The sequence below is a fragment of the Rhincodon typus genome, chromosome 14 (genome assembly GCF_021869965.1).
Source record: "Rhincodon typus isolate 14 chromosome 14, sRhiTyp1.1, whole genome shotgun sequence".
In the NCBI taxonomy this organism is placed as follows: Eukaryota; Metazoa; Chordata; class Chondrichthyes; order Orectolobiformes; family Rhincodontidae; genus Rhincodon; species Rhincodon typus.
The window spans coordinates 37,226,687-37,248,359 of record NC_063345.1 but is presented as its reverse complement, the minus strand read 5'-3'; the positions used below and the strand labels follow the sequence as shown (position 1 = coordinate 37,248,359).

The window sequence follows — 21,673 nt, the reverse complement described above, 5'->3', positions numbered from 1 at the left end:
ATGCAAGACCCTTGAGCAGAGTGTGTTGTCGAACATTGAGACCTAGGGTTCATGTATATAGTTCTTGAAAGGGGCATCACAGGTAGACAGGGTGGTGAAGAAAGAATTTGGCACACTTGCCTTCATTGGTCAGAGTGGGACATTGAATTCTGGCTGTACAGGACATGTGTGAGGCCACTTTTGGATTACTGTGTACAGTTCTGGTCACCCTACTATAGTAACGATATTATTAAACTGGAAAGGGTGGAAAAATGATTTACAAGTATGTTACTGGAACTGGAGGATTTGAATTATAAGGAGAGGCTGGATAAGCTTTATTCTCTGGAATGTAGAAGGTTGAGGGTGACCTTGTAGAGGTTTATAAAATCATGAGGGACATAGATGGGGTGAATAACAAAGGTCTTTTCCCTAGGGTACGGGAGTACAAGACTAGTGGGCATAGGTTTAAGGTGAGAGGGGAAAGATTTAAAAGGGACCCATAAGATAACATTTTCACACAGAGGGTGGTACTTATGTGGAATGAACTGCCAAAGGACATGGTAGATGCAGGTAATGTTACAACATTTAAAAGACATTTGGACAGGTACATGGATAGGAAAGGTTTAGAATTGAAACCAGAGCATCCAGAGGAAACCCATGCAGACACAGGAAGAATGTGCAAACTCCACACAGACAGTTGCCCGAGGCTGGAATTGAACCCGGGTCCGTGGCATTGTGAGGCTGCAGAACTAACCACTGAGCCACTGTGTCCGTGCAACTAAAAACCTTCTGAGTTAAAATCGAAAACGTAGAAACACAGGAATGAAAATAACTGAAAGCATAACACAACATGAGTTAAAATCAAGAACATTACAACACAGCAAGCATACTAGTTAAGAGCGTTATAACACAGCAAGGATTATAGATGAAAGTTTTATTACTCTGCCAGAGTTATAACGAAGAGTCATATACCGGAACTAATTACAAAGAGGAACATTATAACAAAGTGAAGCTTATTGTGGAACCCTATAAAAAAAGCATTTGCCACAGTTTGCAAGTGCTATGTTGGCCTTCATAGGGACAGGATTTGAGTACAGGAGCAGGGATGTCTTGCTGGAACTGCAGGGCATCGGCAAGACCACACCTAGAACAGGGTGTGTAACTCTGATCTCTTTATCTGAGGAAGGACATTGGGGCTATTAAAGCAGTGCCAAGTAGGATTACCAGACTGATTCCTGGGATCGTGGAGCTGACAATATGGGCAAAGATTGGATTGATTAGGACTATATTCACTAACAGTTTAGAAGAACAGAACACAGAACAGTGCAGCACAGGACAGGAACAGGCCCCTCAGCCCACCATATCTGCATTGACAGTGATTACATTCTAAACAAATTCTCTCTATTCATGCATGTAAAGCAGGATGAAGGGAGTCTCATAGAAACCTATTAAATTCTAACAGGGTTAAACAGAGTACCTACACGAGGGACATTCTCAATAACCTTGGAGTCCAAAACCAGGTGTCACAATCTCAGAATAAGGAGTAGGCCTTTAGGACAGAGATGAAGAAGGAATTTCTTCACCAAGACAGTGGTGAGCCTGTGGAATTCTTTGCCACAGGAAACTGTTGAGGCCAAAACATTGAAGACTTTCAAGAAAGATGTAGATATAGTACTTAGAACTAAAGGAATCAAAAGGTATGGAGAGAAAGCAGGAACGGGGTACTGAGTTGGATGATCAGCCATGGAATTCATAGAATCCCTATAGTGTGGAAACAGGCCATTTGGCCCACCAAGTCCATACTGTCCCTGACAAGAGCATCCCACCCAGAGCCATTCCCCTACCTTTTCCCATACTTAATTCACATTACCTACACACCCCTGGACACTACAGGCAATTTAGCATGGGCAATCCACCTAGCCTGCATATCTTTGGACTGTGGGGAGAAACTGGAGCAACCGGAGGAAACCCACGCAGAAACAGGGAGAATGTGCAAACACCACACACACAGTCACCCGAGGGTGGAATTGAACTCCCTCCCTGGTGCTGTGAGGCAGCAGTGCCAACCACTGAGCCACCATGCCACCGATCATTTTGAATATTGGAGCAGGCCTCAAGGGCTGAATGACCTATTCTTGTTCCCACATTCTGTATCTATGTATTTATGTCCAAGGGCTATATAATAACAAAAGGTCATAACACTGTCAGAGTGTCATGTTACCAAATTGCTTGACAATTAATTTTCTTTTCAATGAGGGTTTGGAAAACTTATGCACTGAAATGTTTTTTGCAAAGTTCATTCACATATTATTTTTAAGGAGGCCAGTTGGTCAATTATGCCATCATTTCAAACATTCTCAACCTACTTCCTTTATTGGAGTCCCCAAATTGAGCAGACCAATCATGTTTCCCATTTACGAAATGCAATCACAACTTCTCCAATCTCCCTACACGATAACTCTTTCATCTCTGGTGACCAGGTAAACTCCTCTGTACCATCTTTCGAGACCTTACCACATTTCCTAAGTATAGGAGGCAGAATTGTACATAGCCCTACAATTGATGCTTAATTAGTAAGTGAAACGAAGTTCAACATCATATGCTTTCTTAACCATCAGCCTGTCTCGCCTCATTCAAATGTTTTGTAAATATGCACTCAATGGTCCCTCTATTGCTGCATCCACTCACACGTATCATTTAGATTGCACTGCTTTTCCCTGCTGTTTCTACCAAACTGCGCACTTCCTTTCATCTGTCTTAAATGGCATCTGCACGTGTCTGGCCAATTCATCCGTCTATGTCCTCCTGATCTCTGCTACTATCCTTTTCACAAATTACTAGTTCACAAGTTTCATATCATCTTCAAATTTTGAAATCTTGCTTCTTTTACCCAAGCCTGTGTTATTTACATACAACATGATTAGCAGTGGTTCTAATTTGACCACCAAGAGAACAACTATATATTCCTCTCTAATCAGAAAATATCCTTTCATCATACTACCTGTGCTCTATTCCTTATCAAATTACATATTACAATTTCCACCATCTCTTTAATCTAATGTGATTCTATTTTCTGAATAACTCTCTAATGCCATACTTTATCAAATGCCTTTTGAAAGTCAGGCAGGATTTGCTTTCAACAAATTGATGCTGGCTATACCTTATTTAACACCATCCAGGCAAGAATTAATTTTGTCCCTGACAATCCATCCAATAATTTTTCCACCATTCATACTGGATTGATCAACCTCCATAAATAAATAAAAAATATATTTACAGAGTATACCCCTCTCTCATTTTTGGAATACAACATTTGAAAGATATTATTCCTACATCCATGAAGGAATGGAACATCTTGTGGTCAGTGCATCTGCTACCTTCACCCTTGCTGCCCTCAGAAACCAGTATGTATTCCACCTGGATTGAATGATTGATTGAAAGATAATTATTACAACGCACTTGGTTTTGATGTTGTACCCAAAAACTGAAAACAATGTGTTTTTTAAGACTGTCTCAGTAATTGATAAACATTTCACATCTCAGGCAGTCAGCAGGCACACTGCTCCTCAAAAGATAGACAAAAACAGAAACATTCATTGACAGACAGATGCTTAATTTAGATAGAAAGATCTATGATTACCTTTTGCCAAATTAGTAAGGTTAAATGCAGGAATAGTTTGAAGTTAATTTAAGTCCTACTAAATAATCCACATCTCCCTTACATGTACGATGTTGGGTGAAATACTCTCCCCATTCTCACAGAATTGCAATTTCAATTTCACAATTATCTGGTATTTGACTCTTCATTCACCATGACAACTGGCAATCTGTTCAATTACCCTCTCACCTCTACATTTGATACCCTGGTCCCCAGAAAGCTGTAATTCACCCTGGTCCTCATCTCCCTTCTCTCAAGTCTAAGAGATACAGATGAAATGGCAGATGATAGGGTATTAAACCTCTTGTAGTAATCTTTATGTCATCCTCTGTAACAGAAGAAACTGGGCATGGATATTGTGATATCTAAGACTCCAACAGCCATTTTTCACAGGTAACCTTGCACATTGTTAGGGAGGTGATGGCCAAGAGGTATTATCGCTAAATTATTAATCCAGGAATTCAGTTACTATCCTGGGGACAGCAGATGGTGAAATCTGAATTAAATTTTTAAAAAATTTGGAATTAAGCATCATCTGATTACCATGAAACCACTGCCAATTCTTGGAAAAACCGTCCGGCTCACTAATGTCCTACCAGGAAGGAAATCTGCCATCCTCATCTGGTCTGGCCCACATGTGACTCCAGACCTACAGCAATATGGTCAACCCTCAACTACCCTTTGAAACGATCTAGCAAGCCATTTAGTTCAAGGGCCGGGTCTAGGGATGGTCAATAAATGCTGGCAAGCCAGCAGCGCCCAAGTCCCACGAGTAAATACATACAAAAACATAAACGTTACAACTGAGTAGCACGCCTCCAGTAGAAGGTCATGCTTCAAGCGATGGGAGTATGAGACCTTTACACCCTCAGGTAATATGTAATGATACAACATGTTTCTTAAAAAAGTTATACTGAAACATATAATATTTCCCTTTTTCTTCCAAAAGTAAAAACCTATCCCAAACATTAGACATGATTGTATAATTATCAAACTGACAACACATGCCAAAACACAAACACGAACGATATTACAAGGTTGTAGACATGAAACCAAGCCGGTGGGTTTGGTTGCAAACATTTCGTCGCCCTGCTAGGTAACATTATCAGTGCGCCTCCGGTGAAGGATTGGTGTGGTGTCCCTTGTTATTTATATGCCTTGGTTTGTTGGGGTGTTTGGCACCATGTCCGGTTCTGTTTCTCAGTGATTTGTACACAGGGTCTAATTCAATGTGTTTGTTGAAGGAGTATAAATAACAAGCGGGACAGAACACTGATCACTCACCAGAGGCGCACTGACGATGTTACCTAGCAGGGTGACAAAACGTTTGCAACCAAACCCACTGGCTCGGTGTGCATATCTACAACCTCATCTACAACCCAAGCTACAAATCTTCTCGAAAACTTTAATGATATTACAAAGACACTTTATATTTAAATTTTGCTTGGAGGACTTAGATTTTGAAGATTGTGGAAAAAAAAACTTGTTTCAGGATTGGTGAGCATACCTGAAGTTTTTTATCAAGAGGTCATTGACAGTGGACATAGCTTTGTTTTAAAAATAAATGGCATTGTGTACAGTACGTGATTGATGATAACTACTCGCTGTGCTGTAGGCCCTGCCAGGACTATTTGTTGAGCTGTGACTGGCGTGAAGAGGCTGTTGTTTGTTTGGCACAGTTGGAGAAAAGTCTACTAATAACTAGCTAAGTTGGAGGGAAGCCTGCAAAAAATAAATTAAGTTGGAAGAAAGTTCGGGAAAAACCTATCTGTACTTTTGAAAGAGTAAATGAAAGAACATTTCAATACTGTATTTCCTCAGCAAGCTGAGCCTGCCAGACTTCAGAGACAAGCGTGCATGGCTAGTTACTTTATCGCATATGTCAGCACATCAAGGCAACAAATTCTGGAACATGCTACAGTTCATCCTTTTGCCTTCAAAAATTTCATGCTGTCTAGTTTTTTCATAAAATAATCTCTGCAATCTTTTCTTCTCTTTTCCTCAAGAATGTGCTGCTGCACATGTTCTCTTATGTAATTTGGGAATATTTATATGGCTAAGCATTTATGCTTCTATGTTACTGACTCCATTTTAATCAAGTACTTCATCTTTATTTAATATATTTTCATTTCACAACAAGCTTGTAATTATGTTCGTTAAGAAACCTGGTTGATAGATTTTTTTATTTTAAACATCCTCCAGCCTGGTGATAACTGATCGCTTCTCAATTGCTGTTGCATGAAAATGCAGTAAAGCAATCCAAAAATCTTGCTTTGTTGCTTGATACGGTGATCACTGATTTGATAGTACATACCATACATTCTGCTAAATCATTTGAGCGCGGATAGTGAAATGATAATGAACTGTGGCTCACTCCGCATTTAGTACACATGTCATGAAACAGTTTGTTGGTGTACTAGTACCTATTGGCAGATGCTATTTGCTCCTGCTTACAAGAAGTACAAGAGGTTTCCTGGTTGTGAACGGTTCCGTTCTTGAGTACATTCACAAGTCAATTTGTATGCAAGTTGGACAACAATGCAGGAGAATATAAAATAGCCTTTTGTAAGTACAGGAATCATTTGTATTTTGGATCTTTAAAATTATATCCCTGTATAGGATTGAATTCATAGGCATGAGCATTCATAAGTCAGACATCCGTGAATCGGGGATGCCTGTAAACAAAAACTATCGCCCACTGCGTCAATAACAGTCATGCTTACTGTATTGCTAAGTTGTTAAACAATCAAAAATTTAGAAGTAATCCAACACAAGGAGGTAATCTTCACTGTGCACTTTGAATATGTCTGTTCCTACTTTCATCCAAGGTGAGGATGGAACATTGTGTATATAGGCTGCATGCGCAGAATGTTGGCATGCCTTACAAATATTCACAAGTTGTTGAATATGCTGATTCATTCCTGGCCAGTATACCAATTCACATTGCAGCTGTCTTGTGCATTATCTATGTGACCCTGGAGTAAAACAGGCATGATATCTTGATGTAATATGTTTTTTTGGTATTAGAATTATTTGCTCTGGCACAAGATAAGTAACTGCAAAAGTTGCCTGACACCATTAATGAAGTAAATACAAAATACGCAGAATCTGGAAATCTGAAATAAACACAGAAAAATGCTGGAAAAAGCTGAGCAGGTTGGTCAGCATCTGTTGAGAGAGAAACAAAGTTTACTTTGGCAACTTATCTTTATCTGAGATGCTGAGCAAATTACCCAAACCACCAAACCATATGAAGATCAAGATAGACTGTTGATTTACTTTTGTTGGTGCCTTTGGCAACTTATCTTTACAAGTTGCCAAAGGCATCAACAGAAGTAAATCAACAGTCTATCTTGATCTTCATACGGTTTGGGTAATTTGCTCAGCATCTCAGATATGATACCTAGCTTGTATGTCATTTCAAAGTCATATCCTTGCAGGTCATTGACTCATTTGATTACTTAATACACGGTTTGTTCCACCACAAGAGATGTGATTTTAATTCTCACGAATTCTTACTATACTGAGATCTGTGCATACTGGTAGTCTTGCTACTGTTGGACTGTTAGTACACACTAGATAGAAGATTTTGGGAAACCAATATGGTGTTAACAATATGGAAAGCTTGGTCATCTGCTAAAATTTCCCTTTTAGTTTGGTGACTCTTAGCAGTTGTCAACTTGCAGCTGTGGAAATTTTCAACAATTTCCTTGTTACCGGTGTTGTGGTATTGTACTGTCATCTTGTTGGTCACCTATGTTTTGTTCTGGGGTCTGGCTTAGTCTTTGGAATGAGATTTTCTGCATGTGCATGCTCAATGTCCCTTAGTGCCACATACTTCACAAATATCAAGAAAAGCTGTCCAGCTTTTAAGTCGGTACAACAAACTGCATCTATTACAAATCTGGATGTTTGGTGCACTTTGCTGACTGGAGCAATAATATTGCCTCTTCACAAAGCACACAACTGTTGCTAACCAGCCACCGTGGCTTACTAGCATCCATCCTCAGATAATACAGCATGGCCTTTTTTAAAGATCCTTTCAAAAGGCTTTAATTGTTGTACAGGCAAGACTAACTCTAGGCAGTTCTTTGACAGTTCTTCTTTGGTAAAGTCATGTTCATATTTTTTGTTACAGCATCTTCCAACAAATTGATCAATGGATTCTGGTGACTGCTGTCTGTTAATCCTGAAGTTAATTATTACCGTCAGTTGGTCCTCAAGAACCTTCCAGGTATTTGGTGGAGCTTTCTGATCATTTATGAAGAGACCGTATTTGTTAATTCTGTGAAGCTCCTTCTAGCCAATAACAAAGAAGATTTTTACAGCTCTTTTCTGAGGAACATCAATCATTTGATCTGTAAAATGTAACTGCCTATGCTGTTTGAACAATTGTAATTCAGCAAAGGTGTCACTGGTTGCCCAATTCATAACTGTGTTTAAGCGATCCACCTTAAAAATGTTGCACTTTCTTTCTTAAACTATGTGTAAATTAAAACAGTTTCAGAGATAGTAGGAACTGCAGATGCTGAAGGGTCTAGGCCCGAAAAGTCAGCTTTCCTGCTCCTCTGATGCTGCTTGGCCTGCTGTGTTCATCCAGCTCTACACCTTGTTATCTCTGTAAATTAAAACTGCTGTTCCAGTGGCTTTGATCTCTTCGTTGCTTTAAGAATTGCAGACTTGTAGTAGCTTCTGCCTCTAGATGGAGGCCATGAGAAAAAACAAGGAAAAACATGACATCATATGAACTTATATTTCACACTGATTTGGAGGAAGAAAGCAGTGGAACTCAATGAGGTCTGGACATTTAATGTAGACAACCCCTGTTTTTATGTTCTTAAGCTGTAATTTCCTCTAGGAGTTTTTTGGGCTATGCATACAGGACCATTTAATTTTTCAAAAATTCGATCAACAGGCCGTTTCTTTTTAAAAGAGGTAGAGTGGTCACTGTTCTTCATTACAGGACCACAGCCTTTAGTTTTGATTGATTTTGTAACTTTAACATTTTTGTTTTTAAATAAGATACTCTTAGAATCAAAAGAATTTAGTTCGGTCTTCTTGTTCATCAACAAATCTGTCCAGCTATCTGTATTCACACGAATTGATGCTGCTGATTGTCCAAATTCTGTTAAGTCCAAGCTGTGACCGAGTTGTCTTCAATTAGTTCTCCAAATATTTACCAACAAGATACTGGAGTCTTTTTTATTGATGGCTGTTGTTGCTAACCATATCGTGAATTTGTCTCCAATGGGTGATTTTACCTAACAGGGCAATGCTTATGTTATCTCTTAAAGCATAAGAAATTAGGCATGGATATTGTGATATTGAAGGATGCAACAAACATTTATTTCACCTATTGTACACATTAGCTTATAATTCAGCAGCATGCTTCAAGTGATCCCTGGGCTAAGATGGATTATGAGCTCTTTATGCTCTCAGGTCACACGCCGTGATAAAGTGATGATATCATGAGCATTCCTGTTAAAGGTATATTGATAGTGACTATTAGACATAACACAAAAGACCACATGAAGTACTACAGAGTGTCATTCTCATCTGAAAACTCACTATTCCAAGGTCATGCTAGAATGCAAAGGTAATTAGCAACTTCTTTTCTTTACTCTGAGTTATCTTCTTTTCTCTTTTACCATTACCTCAACAAGTGCCAAATGCAACAAGCTTGTTGATTTCTTTGTCACCAAGCTGGAGATAATTTGATCAGCTACCTCTGCTACTTCCCTCTTCTTGTTTAGAATGCCTACAGTGTGGAAACAGGCCAATTGGCCCAACACATTCACACCAACTCTCTGAAGAGCATCCCACCCAGACTCACACCCCTACCCTATTGCTGTAACCCTGCATTTCTCATGGCTAATCCACCTAATCTATACATCCCTAGACATTATGGGTAATTTAGCATGGCCAATCCAACTTTGGGTTGTGGGAAGAAACTGGAGGAAACCAACGCAGACATAGGGAGAATGTGCAAACTCTACACAGATAGTTGCCTGAAGCTGGAATTGAACATGGGTCCCTGGCGCTGTGAAGCTGCAGCGCCAACCACTTAGCCACTGTGCCACCCTTCTTCTGTCCACTTGACCTAAAGTCTGTTAAGGCTCCCTCCTGCCCTAGATCCATAGTTGTTTATTTCTCTAATTCTCCTCCATGTCTCCTCATACCCTCTCCAAGCTGATCTTCTCCATGATAATCACCTTCTGCTTTCTCTGCCCTATTCCCGATAAACTACTGAGGTCTTACTTCTGTTCTTGGCAGAGGGTATGATAAAGCTTTAAAGGTTTTAAAATAAAGCACCTTACTGCATATCATGTATCATAAACATTTTATACAGCACAGATAATAGCAATAAAACACGTGTTGTAGGACCATTTTAATATGGAGGTTTTAACTAAAAACCTCAACATTATGGGACAAAACGAGCAGTCTCTGCTCCATATATTTAAAATTGGACAGAAGAATTTGTTTTTTGGATTCATGTGGTTAAAATATGAAGTGTAAATAATGAAAACACTTCAAAATAAACTGAAGGAAACAATGTAACTCCTGAAGTTACACCTAAGGGGGGAAAAACACAAAATTGTATCTGCAAATCCTTTCTCCAATATTTCAACAATGCTGTCAAACCATTTAAATACATTCTAAATGCTATCGCTTAAAAAAGTCAAGGGGGGATTTAAGGTGTGGCATTAAGTATTTATAAATAAACTGACTGGACTATAATTGGTCGGAATTCATGATGATGGATAAACGTAGACGGTGAGAACATGGCAACATGTAAACTCCGACATACAAATATCGTGTCTACCCACTAATACCTCAGCGATCAACCATTCACCCCACGTCTCGCACAAAACAACAGTTTATTCACATTCTGCGGTTGTGAGCGGGGACTAATTATTTGCACACCAGACTGCACAACCTGAAGTCAGGTAGGAGCTTACTCTCATTCACCAGCAATGCTGCATTCAGTCAGATACATGGGAACACGCGGGAGCCCAGAGCGACACTTCCAATGGAGTGGCAGTTGTTCTTGTCTATGAACCCCTGCCGTAAGAAGTGAGAGCACCTTCCGATGAAGTTCATGGCTCCATCGCGCACGGAGAAACACCACGACAAAGTGCATAAATTGATCATTCATGTATGAAGATTGGTAACAGCAGATGAAAAAAAATCAAAATGATTTATGGTTCAATTAAATCGTTCACTTAAAGGCAAACTGTACACTGTGTAGATATTGACGTATTCACATCTATACCCATGTAATAATCTTGGAACAAATAGCACTTGTTTGAGATACGTCAAGTCTGTAGTATCACCGACACTTCCGAATAAGTGTTTTGCCGCGCTGCCCCTATCTGGAGGTAAATCCGTAAAACAAAGGCCCCAGCAGCTGCTACAGGATTAATATGTCTGAGAAGACGATCCTCATCCTCTACAGTGCACCTCCCCCACAAAATTAATGAAAAAAAAATACCCACCTTTCAGAGTGTCAGTAAAGCTGCGGTTATTGTGGAACTGTCCGCAAGTTTGAAATGCAATGATAGTCAAGCATGGGATAATGAAGAGATTCGTACATCAGTCCAGATTGAGTTCCCAGGTTTTGCGATCACTTCCTCTTCCCTCCTCCCCCCCCGCAGGATGATGGAATTTGAGCTGCTCGAAGAAGGATAAAAAGCGTGCTGTTTGCGACTTTGCCCTGGCTCAGCTTTGACCTGCCCTGCCTAAGCCTGCAGTGACGCAAACACTTCTCAAATAGAGCTTAAAGGACTTCGCCTGATCGCAGCTTTTGCACAAAAACAGACAAGAAGCTCGGTGATCAACTTATGGCCTCCTGTAGTGATCAGTTCGTAAATGAAATAGTTCCTCTACTTAATCTGATTCGTTAAAATCTTTCTCAGTGTGTAGTGAAGTGAACAAGGCGAGGTCAAAAGAATGAATCATTAACCTTGCTGCTTGGTGAGGCTTAAACCGGTTTGTGAAAATCAAAAGAGTGGGACTCAACCTGGTTTGACGCAACCAGCCAATGGAGACGATGCCATGTGGTTTATTACCATTACTAGCCCCGCCTCTAACACAGCGTGACTCAGTCTCTGTCTCCCTCTGCCTCAAAGCTAACACAGTTCACTGTGGCTGCACATCAAATTGATGCATACAATTTAAATTTTTGAATGGATATCTAGAGTGGCTTAGAACACAGACGAACATTCCCAACCTGCTAAGTGCATAATTGTGATGTGAAACACATAGAGGTGTAGTCCCAGATGATTCATTTGAACACAGGTGTTAATGACTATACTTTCAAAAGCATTTAAATAGGTTGTTATAATTTAAGAATCTCCCAGAAAATTCAACTTCATCACGGTAATAGAGCGTGGATTAAAAATAAAATAGCGTGAGACGGCAGTTCTCCCCAGGGCTCTCAGACCTTTGTTCTCTGGAATCAGGCCAGTAAACACAGAGTTACTCTACTGCTTCTGTATTGCTTTCAAACCAGACAGCTAAGCAAAGCTGGTGGAAAAACTTCACAAGTCTCTCAAGCTTCAGTTAGAGGTTTTCTGGAAATTGACCCATATATTATTCCATATATTAAGCCTATTGCTGTTATGCAGAATGACAAAAAGGATGATTTAAACCCTATGCACCCAGTGGATACCTCATCAGGGCATTTTAAAATCGCCCATAAGACAAATATGGTGATTTCTAACAATATCTGAACAGCTCAGAAATACATCTGCTGGAAGCCAATGGGAACTTTTTGAAATGCTTAAATCAAACTTTTATGATTTTATTGAGGGTTGACTAATATTTTAAACATAGGCTTGAATGGGAAAGCAATTGGGACTATCAGGCTAACCCAGTAGAAAGAGGAGATAGTAGGAACTGCAGATGCTGGAGAATCCGAGACAACAAGGTGCAGGGCTGGATGAACACAGCAGGCCAAGCAGCATCATAGGAGCAGAGAGGCTGACGTTTCGGGCCTAGACCCTTCATCAGAAAAGGGGGAGGGGAAGGGGGTTTTGAAATAAATAGGGAGAGAGTGGGAGGCGGATAGAAGAGGGATAGAGGAGAGGATAGGTGGAGAGGAAACAAACAGGTCGAAGAGGCGGGGATGGAGCCAGGAAAGGTGTGTAGGTAGGGAGTTAGGAAGGGGATAGGTCAGTCCAGGGAGGACGGACAGGTCAAGGGGGTGGGATGAGGTTGGTCGGTAGGAGATGGAGGTGCGGCTTGAGGTGGGAGGAGGGGATAGGTGGGAGGAAGAACAGGTTAGGGAGGCAGGGATGAGCTGGACTGGTTTTGGGATGCGGTGGGGGGAGGGGAGATTTTGAAACTTGTGAAATCCACATTGATGCCATTGGGCTGCAGGGTTCCCAAGCGGAATATGAGTTGCTGTTCCTGCAACCTTCGGGTGGCATCGTTGTGGCACTGCAGGAGGCCCAGGATGGACATGTCGTCTGAGGAATGGGAGGGGGAGTTGAAATGGTTCGCGACTGGGAGGTGCAGTTGTTTGTTGCGAACTGAGCGTAGGTGTTCTGCAAAGCGGTCCCCGAGTCTCCGCTTGGTTTCCCCGATGTAGAGGAAGCCACACCGGGTACAGCGGATGCAGTATACCACATTGGCAGATGTGCAGGTGAACATCTGCTTGATGTGGAAAGTCTTCTTGGGGCCTGGGATGGGGGTGAGGGACGAGGTATGGGGGCAGGTGTAGCACTTCCTGCGGTTGCAGGGAAAGATGAATCTGTTCTGCAAAACCCAAGAAAGCAAATCCTCTCACTTTTCAAAAAAACACTGATTGTAGCATCAGGAGCAGCTTCTGGTTTCCACATGAAAGGTTTCTGATTTCCCTGATCCTTCACATGTATTCGACATACCAGAATATCAGGGAACTATTCTTCTGTCACCAGAGACCATCTCTTTCTTGCCATCATTATGGCTCCCCTATTGGCTATGTTTTGTTTCCTGCCAGTTTTGGGCAGGAAACTCACCAGAGCATGCAGATGAGGCTTGGGCCTCACACATCTACAGACAGTTTGCCACTCGCCTCAATTATGCCTACCCAATTTACACTTCATGTTGAAATAAGAACTAGACTTCATAACAAAAACACAGGCAATCTGACCCATAGCAATGTTTATATTCCACAATTGCTTCTTCCCACTCAGTCCCTTTATCATCTCAATTTTGTTCTCCCTTATATATGCATCAAGTCTCCTATTAAAGGCATAAGTTCTCTTTTGCAAGCACTGATCACCAATGGACATACTGAACGTTTAATTATTACATGGTTCTTTTAAAAAGACACAGTGGCATTCATCTTTTTGTTGTAATATGAGTAACTGTTTGGAGAGGAATCCTGGATTATCACCCCTGTAGAGTCATAGAACTTCAAATAGACAGACAAAAGAGAAAGGAATAATGAGAATCTGATTACCCAACCCCTCTGAGCAGGAGAAGACACATTTTATCTTTTGCCCTTATAGGGATCAATGGGGGGAAAAATCAGGTATAAAATTAAATTCAGCCCTGTTTTGGGTATTTAGTGGCCCAGTATGTGCCATGAAGGTCGCAATTCTGGATCAGCCATTAAATACCCCTACAGGTAAAGAAAAGGAAAAGACATTCTTTCACTCTGAGCCCTGGAAACCAGCCACTGTCAAAAGGAACCAGGGAAGAAAAAAATGTCAATCAACTAACAAAGCTAAGAATCTCAGAGATAGTAGGAACTGCAGATGCTGGAGAATCTGAGATAACAAGGTGTAGAGCTGGATGAACACAGCAGGCCAAGCAGCATCAGAGGAGTAGCTGCTTGGCCTGCTGTGATGCTGCTTGGCCTGCTGTGTTCATCCAGCTCTACACCTCGTTATCTAAGAATCTCAGAATCAGCTTTTCAACTACCACCAACTGTAACAGCCACAATTTACTTTTACTTTAACCTTGTTGCAGCTAACAGAAGCAGGTGGGTAAACAAAGAAGGGGAGGCCAATGCACCCCTCGTCAGTACATCACCCAATAACTTGGAAAATAGAACAGTACAGCAGAACAGACCTTTCAGCATACCATATCTGTGCCAACCATGATGCTATTCTAAACTAATCCCATTTGCAAATCATCCATATTCCTCTGTTCTGGGTTCAAATCCCGCCTTGGCAGATGGTGGAATTTGAATTCAATAAAAAATATCTGGAATTAAAGATCTAATGATGACCGTGAATCTGTTGCCAATTGTCCAAAAAACCCATCTGGTTCACTAATGTCCTTTAGGGAAGGAAACTGCCATCCTAACCTGGACTGGCTACATGTGACTCCAGACCCACAGCAATGTGGTTGACTCTCAAATGCCCTCTGGGCAACTTGCATGGGTAATAAATGCTGCCTAAATCGCGACAACCTCATCCTGTGAATAAAGAAAAAAAATTCTCTGCATATTGATGTGTCTATCTAAATGCCCCATAAATTTTGCTAACATTTCTGCTTTTACCACCTCCCTGGGCAGTGCAAGAAACCTTCCTCACACATCTCCTTTAAACTTTCCCCCTCTCACCCTAAACCTTGCCCCTCACTAGTATTTGACATTTTCACTCTGGGAAAGAGACTCTGACTGTCTACCCTATCCATTCTTCTCATATCTATCAGGTCACTCCTCAGCCCCCAATGCTGTAGTAGAAACAATCCAAGTCTGTCCAACTTCTCCTTATAGCTAACACACTCCAATCCAGGCAACATCTTGATAAATCTCTTCCACACCCCCTCCAAAGCCTCCACTTCCTTGCTATAGCACAGTGATCAGAATTGTACACAGTACTTCAAATATGGCCTGACTAAAGTTTTATACAGTTGCAACATGGCTTTTCAACTTTTATACTCAATGCCCCGAACAATGAATGCTGATCTGTATCCTGCTGCATCCTTTGATATCCTTCCTCATTTTACAAAACTCCACCAATTTTCATGTCATCTGCAAACTTACTTATCAAACTGTTGACATTTTCATCCAAATAATTTATATATGTTACAAACAACAGCGGTCGTAGCACTTATCTTTTCGGAACACCACTGGCCACAGACCTCAATTCGGAAAAACACCCCTCCCAACTACCGTCTGTCTCTATGGCCAAGCCAATTTTGTATCCAACTTGCCAACTCACCATAGGTTCCATGCGATTTGATCTTCTGGACCAGCCTACCCTGAGGGACCTTCTCAAATGCTTTAGTAAAGTCCTTGTCGACAACATCCACTGCCTTACCCTCATTAATCATCTTCATCACTTTCCAAGCATTCCATCTAAAAAAAATAAATTGAGAAACCTTGCCCAGGAGCTAGCTGTATCATACCATCTGTTTCAAGCATCCCATGCGACAGCAAGTTTCACATTCTACCACTTTGCACAGAGAGAAAGTTCATTTAATTCTTTGTTTCACCTGTTAGTACCTATTTTATATTCATGCCTCCTCTACAAGTGTAAGCACTTGCTTCACATTCATTCAATAGAACCCATTCATAATGTTGAAAAATTCTGAGGTCTTCTATTAATCTTCCAGAGAAAAAATCCTTGGTTTGATATTTGTTTATGCTTTCAGATCTGGCAGCATCCTTGTAAAGCTTTTCTGCACTTTCTACAGTACTTCATTGTCTCTTTTGCAGGATGGAGAACACATTTGCACATAGAGTGCCAAATGTCCAACTAAGATTATACATATATTTAATATTAGAATGCCGAATTGAGGGGAATAAATTACTAAAACAGGAAGGTGTTGTGAATTCTATAACTATTTGGTATTGTATTTTACCAGGTCTCTTTATTCTTCTTCCCAATTTAAAATAATCCCCTTTCCAACTTTTATTGCAGTGGCCCAATTCAATATTACAAATCTGATAAAAAAAATGAGCAACCTTCCATTATTCCACAAGTTAATAACATAAATGCCTTTTCAACTTGTGCAGTTAGGATCTGGCAAAAATAACCTGCGTTGTACTAAGTAACAGGCAATTCAAGACCTGATGAGTGGAGCAAATTAGGCAAGATTTAGAAATCTCTGTAGGCCTAAGTGCATTTACGTTAAAATTTCATCCCCCATGGGTATTTTTCATGCTGGTTCAATTACACCAAAACTAAAAAATACTTACAGTCTAATTCAACTTGTTCATTGCAAAATCAATCCATAGGTCCACACCATTGCGAAAGAACATCAGAACATATAATACTGATTCAAGAACACAAGACTGGTTGCAGAAAGGTTTTATAAGTTAATTAACAGCAATGTTTTAAACCTAATCAATGAGTGATATCATTTCATCATAACCCTTAACTTCAATCTACTTAATGAATAATGGAATGAATGAAACAGAGACTTCATTAATTCTACTATAGTAAGAATCTCACTTACTGCTAAGTGCACCGGTGAAAACTAAATAAAATCTGAAACAGGAAAATGCCATTTGGTCATCGACTGGTATTTCTGACAAACTGGTGTGTTTTCATTTGCTTCTTCTGATAAAGATTGTAGAAACAGCATTGTAGGAATCTCAGGATGCGAACAGTCATTAAGAAAAGTGTTTAAGAAGCTAATTTATTTTTATTATTCATTCATTGAATACGTACTTCTCTAGCTTGGCCAGAGAAGGTGGTGGTGAGCTGCCTTCTTGAACCACTGCCCTGCAGTTGGTGTAGCTAGATGCACAATGCTGCTAAGGAGGTAGTTCCAAAATTTTGAGTCGGCGATATATTTTCAAGTTAAAATGGCTTGGAGGGAATTTGCAGGTGGTGGTGTTCCCATGTATTTGCTGTCTTTGCCCATTTGGATTGCAACTGTCATGGTTTGGAATGTATTGTCAAAGGAACTTTGGTGAATTTCTGCAGTGCATCTTGCACACAGTAGACAGTGCTATTACTGAGCATTGGTAGCTGAGGGACTGAATGTTTGTGCATGTGGTGTCAGTTAACTGGGCTGCTTTGTCCTAGTGTCAAATGTCATGAATGTTGTTGGAGCTGCACTAGTCCAGGTAAATGCGGAGTATTCCATCATGTTCCTGACTTGTCTCCTGTAGATAGTGGATAGTCTTCGGGAAGTCGGGAGGTGAGTTGCCTACTGCAAGATTCCTAGCCTCTGACCTAATCTTGTAGTCAAGGTATTTATATGGCTTGTCTAGTTGTGTCTGGTTCATGTAAAGCCCCACCATCAACATCCTGGGGATAAGTGATGGACATGCTATTGAATGTCGTATTCATCCAGCTCTACACCTTTTTTATCTTGGATTCTTTCTTGTTGTAGAAGGCCATGCCCTGACACTTTTGGAACCCTGTAAGTGAAGACAGTTTGAGTATGGAAGGGCAAAATGTGTCAGCGCAGGCTTGGAGGGCTGAATGGCCTGTTCCTGTGCTGTACTGTTCTTTGTTCATTGTTCTTACTTCTGAAGCCTTTCCCCATTTAGAAAATGGTCTACGCCTCTACTTTATTCCTTTTACCACTTTTCTCTTCACTCTCAGTCTGTCCAAATTCTCTGCAAGCTCCCCATGCTGACACTGACTTCCCTTCTCAGCCATGGCTGCCTAATCTTCCCCCGAACATGTTTCTTCTTCCTTGGGATAAATTTATGTTGTGCCTCTCGAAATACCCCCAGAAACACCTGCCAATGCTGCTCCATCTTCCCTGTTAGGTTTCCCTTCCAATCAACTTTGGCCAGATCCTCCCCCAGTTTTTGTAGTTATCTTTACTCAGTTGAAATATCATTATATCTAATTCTAGCTTCTCCCTTTCAAACTGCAGGGTGAATTCTATCATATTGTGGTCACTGCCCACTAGGGATCCCTTTACCTTAAATTTCCTGATCAAGTCTGCCTCATTATACATCAGCAAATCCAGAATTACCTGTTCCCTATTCGGCTCTACCATGAGCTGCTCCAAAAAAACCATCTTATAGGCATTCCAGAAATTCCTTTTCTTGATATCCACTATACCCTGATTCTCCCAGCAATTTGCTTAATGAAAACCCATGATTATTGTAGTAGTGCCTTTCTTACATGCCATTTCTGTCTCCTGATTTACTTTCTTCCCCACATCCTAACGACTGCTCGGAGGCCTATATACAACTCCCATCAGGATCTTTGCAGTAAATTGATACTACCCACATAGATTCTACAACTTCTGACTCTATAACACTTCTCACTGTCAATTTAGTTTCATTTCTTACGAATAAGCAAACCCCACCCCCTCTGCCTATCTGCCTGCCCCTTCGATAGGATGAATATCCTTAGATATCTAGTTCTTAGCCCTCATCCCTTTGCAGCCATGTCTCTGTAATACCCACTACATTGTACCTGTCAATTATCAATCTGCGTCACAAGCTCATTTACCTTGTTTTGTATACTACGTGCATTTAAATACAATACTTTCAGTCCTGTGTTGTCTGCTCCCTTTCTCATATTTGTCATCGCATCCCTACAGTATAGATAGAGGCCATTCAGTGCATCGGGTCTACGCTGATCCTCCAAAAAGCATCCCCCCCAGCCCAGACCCACCCTCCTAAACCATCCCTGTAACCCAACATTTACCATGGCTCATCCACCTAACTTGCAGATCTTTGGAATGTGGGCAGCAACCGGAGCATTTGGCAGAAGCCCACACAGAGAATATGCAAACTCCAAACAGACAGTCACCCAAGGCTGGAATTGAACTCAAATTCATAGCAGTGTGAGGCCACAGTGCTAACCGCTGAGCCACTGTGCTGCCTTTATCCACTTATCTGCTGAGCCTCAAGTTAGATTCCTGACCTTTTCCATACTCTCTGCTGAGCCCTCCCCTCATTTAAACTTTTCCACAATTTTCCATGTCTGACCTTATGATGGAGGGAAAGTCATTTATTGAAGCAGCTAAAGATTGTTGGGCCTAGGGCAATAAGCTGAGGAACTCCTGCAGAGATGTCCTGGAACTGGGATGACTGACCTCTAACAACCACAACCACCATCCTTGGTGCTAAGTATAACTCTGATTCCCATTACTCTTGTTTTGCTTGGGCTCCTTGATGCCAAAACTTAGTCAAGTTTGACCTTGATGCTGAAGGCAATCACGTCTAGTATTCAGCTCATTTGTCCACGTTTGGCAGTCTGGAGGGCATGAGCTGAGCCCTGGCGAAACATAAACTGAGTGTTGTTGAGCAGGTTATTGCTGAGCAAGTGCTGCTTGAGAGCACTATTGATGACACATTCCATTTTGCTGATGAGCAAGAGTAGATTGATAGGGTAGTAACTGGCCATGTTGGATTTACATTGCTTTTTGTGCACACAAATTACCTGGGCAATATTGCACATTGTCATATATCCAACAATGTTATAGCTGTACTGGAACAGCTTGGATAGGGGTGTAACACTTCTGAAGTATAGGCCTTCAGTACTATTGCTAGACTTTGTCAGTGCCCATTACTTTTGCAGTGTCTAGTGCCTCTAATCCTTTCTTGATATCACATGGTGTGAACCAAATAGGCTGAAGACTGGCATCTGTGATGCTGGGGGTCTCTGCAGGAGGCTGAGACAGACCATCCTCTGAATACGTTAAGATGAAGATTGTTGCAAATGATTGACCATAATTGAATTCCAGCATTCAGGGTGAGAGATTTATTTTATTGTCCTGTCTTGTTCCTTTTGTCTGGTTTATGTGCTATCCTTATGTATTCCTTAAAGGGAAATACACAAAATGTGACTTCAGTTCAGTGAAATGGTTTGCTGTTGAGCTGAGGTCATTAGTTCCTCATTATCTTTGTAGTTGCAAGAGATCACAATCCAGTGTGTTTGAAGTTTCTTTGACATCTTGAGGTGTTACATTCCATCAGTCATACACAGAATTTTTGCCAGCTATTTAATTCTGATTTTGTTATGGTTACGATGCTTCTGTAGCAGTCCTCTTTTAAGAAAGCATATTTTGGAATTAATGGTTAAGTAGTAATAAGGGCCTGTGTTATTTCAGGGTAACCTGTCATTGCAAGCAATTTAATTGCTTAAAGAGCTGAACAATCTACTCCTCTTAATTCTTATGTCCGTTTGTAATGAAAAGTGTTGACTATCAAACTTTAAAATTTTCAAAGTGACTCAGAATTTGCATACTACAAATCAAAGACACCAGCACAGTCCTCATTCAGCAGGAACGAAGATGTTGCATGGAGTATTTGATCATGTCTTTGCACATATCCTCACATTCATCACACTTTCATAAAGTATTATACAAATCTTTGCTGAATTGTAATTACATTAGGTGTTTTAACTGGGAGCATTTTCCATACATTCACTCTGTAATGAGTGAAAATAATTCATTCCAAGGTTTATTTTTAACATCAGTGAAGTTAATTTTTACGCAGCTTAACTTATTTCAAACAAATACCCATGTAAAATGGTGCATAGAATATAAATGCAAAAGGCAAAATTTAATGACACAGTTTTGTTCTAGGGTTAAATAATGTAATCTTTAGAGTAGTCCAACAGGCTGGTGAGTATAGAAATAGGAGGGCAGAGAAAATGAACGGATAGAAGGAGACAACAAGGTGCAGGGCTGGATGAACACAGCAGGCCAAGCAGCATCATAGGAGCAGAGAGGCTGACGTTTCGGGCCGAGACCCTTCATCAGAAAAGGGGGAGGGGAAGGGGGTTCTGAAATAAATAGGGAGAGAGTGGGAGGCGGATAGAAGATGCATAGAGGAGAGGATAGGTGGAGAGGAAACAAACAGGTCGAAGAGGCGGGGATGGGGCCAGTAAAGGTGAGTGTAGGTGGGGAGTTAGGGAGGGGATAGGTCAGTCCAGGGAGGACGGACAGGTCAAGGGGGGCGGGATGAGGTTAGTCGGTAGGAGATGGAGGTGCGGCTTGAGGTGGGAGGAGGGGATAGGTGGGAGGAAGAACAGGTTAGGGAGGCAGGGATGAGCTGGACTGGTTTTGGGATGCGGTAGGGGGAGGGGAGATTTTGAAACTTGTGAAATCCACATTGATACCATTGGGCTGCAGGGTTCCCAAGCGGAATATGAGTTGCTGTTCCTGCAA

The 21,673-nt window shown here is 41.0% G+C and overlaps 1 protein-coding gene across 3 annotated transcripts in view; it reads right to left on the bottom strand.

Annotated features, from left to right (window-relative positions):
* dlg3 (discs, large homolog 3 (Drosophila)) overlaps positions 1-21,673 on the bottom strand; it is a 474,567-nt gene that overhangs the window by 48,820 nt on the left and 404,074 nt on the right. The window contains exon 1 of one of the 3 annotated variants that reach the window (XM_020519066.2): positions 11,134-11,593. The exons of the other annotated variants lie outside the window; for them this stretch is intronic. The gene's annotated coding sequence lies outside the window, so the exon portion shown is untranslated. Of the gene's footprint in view, positions 1-11,133; positions 11,594-21,673 lie in introns of those variants that run through there. 3 annotated transcript variants of the gene reach the window in all.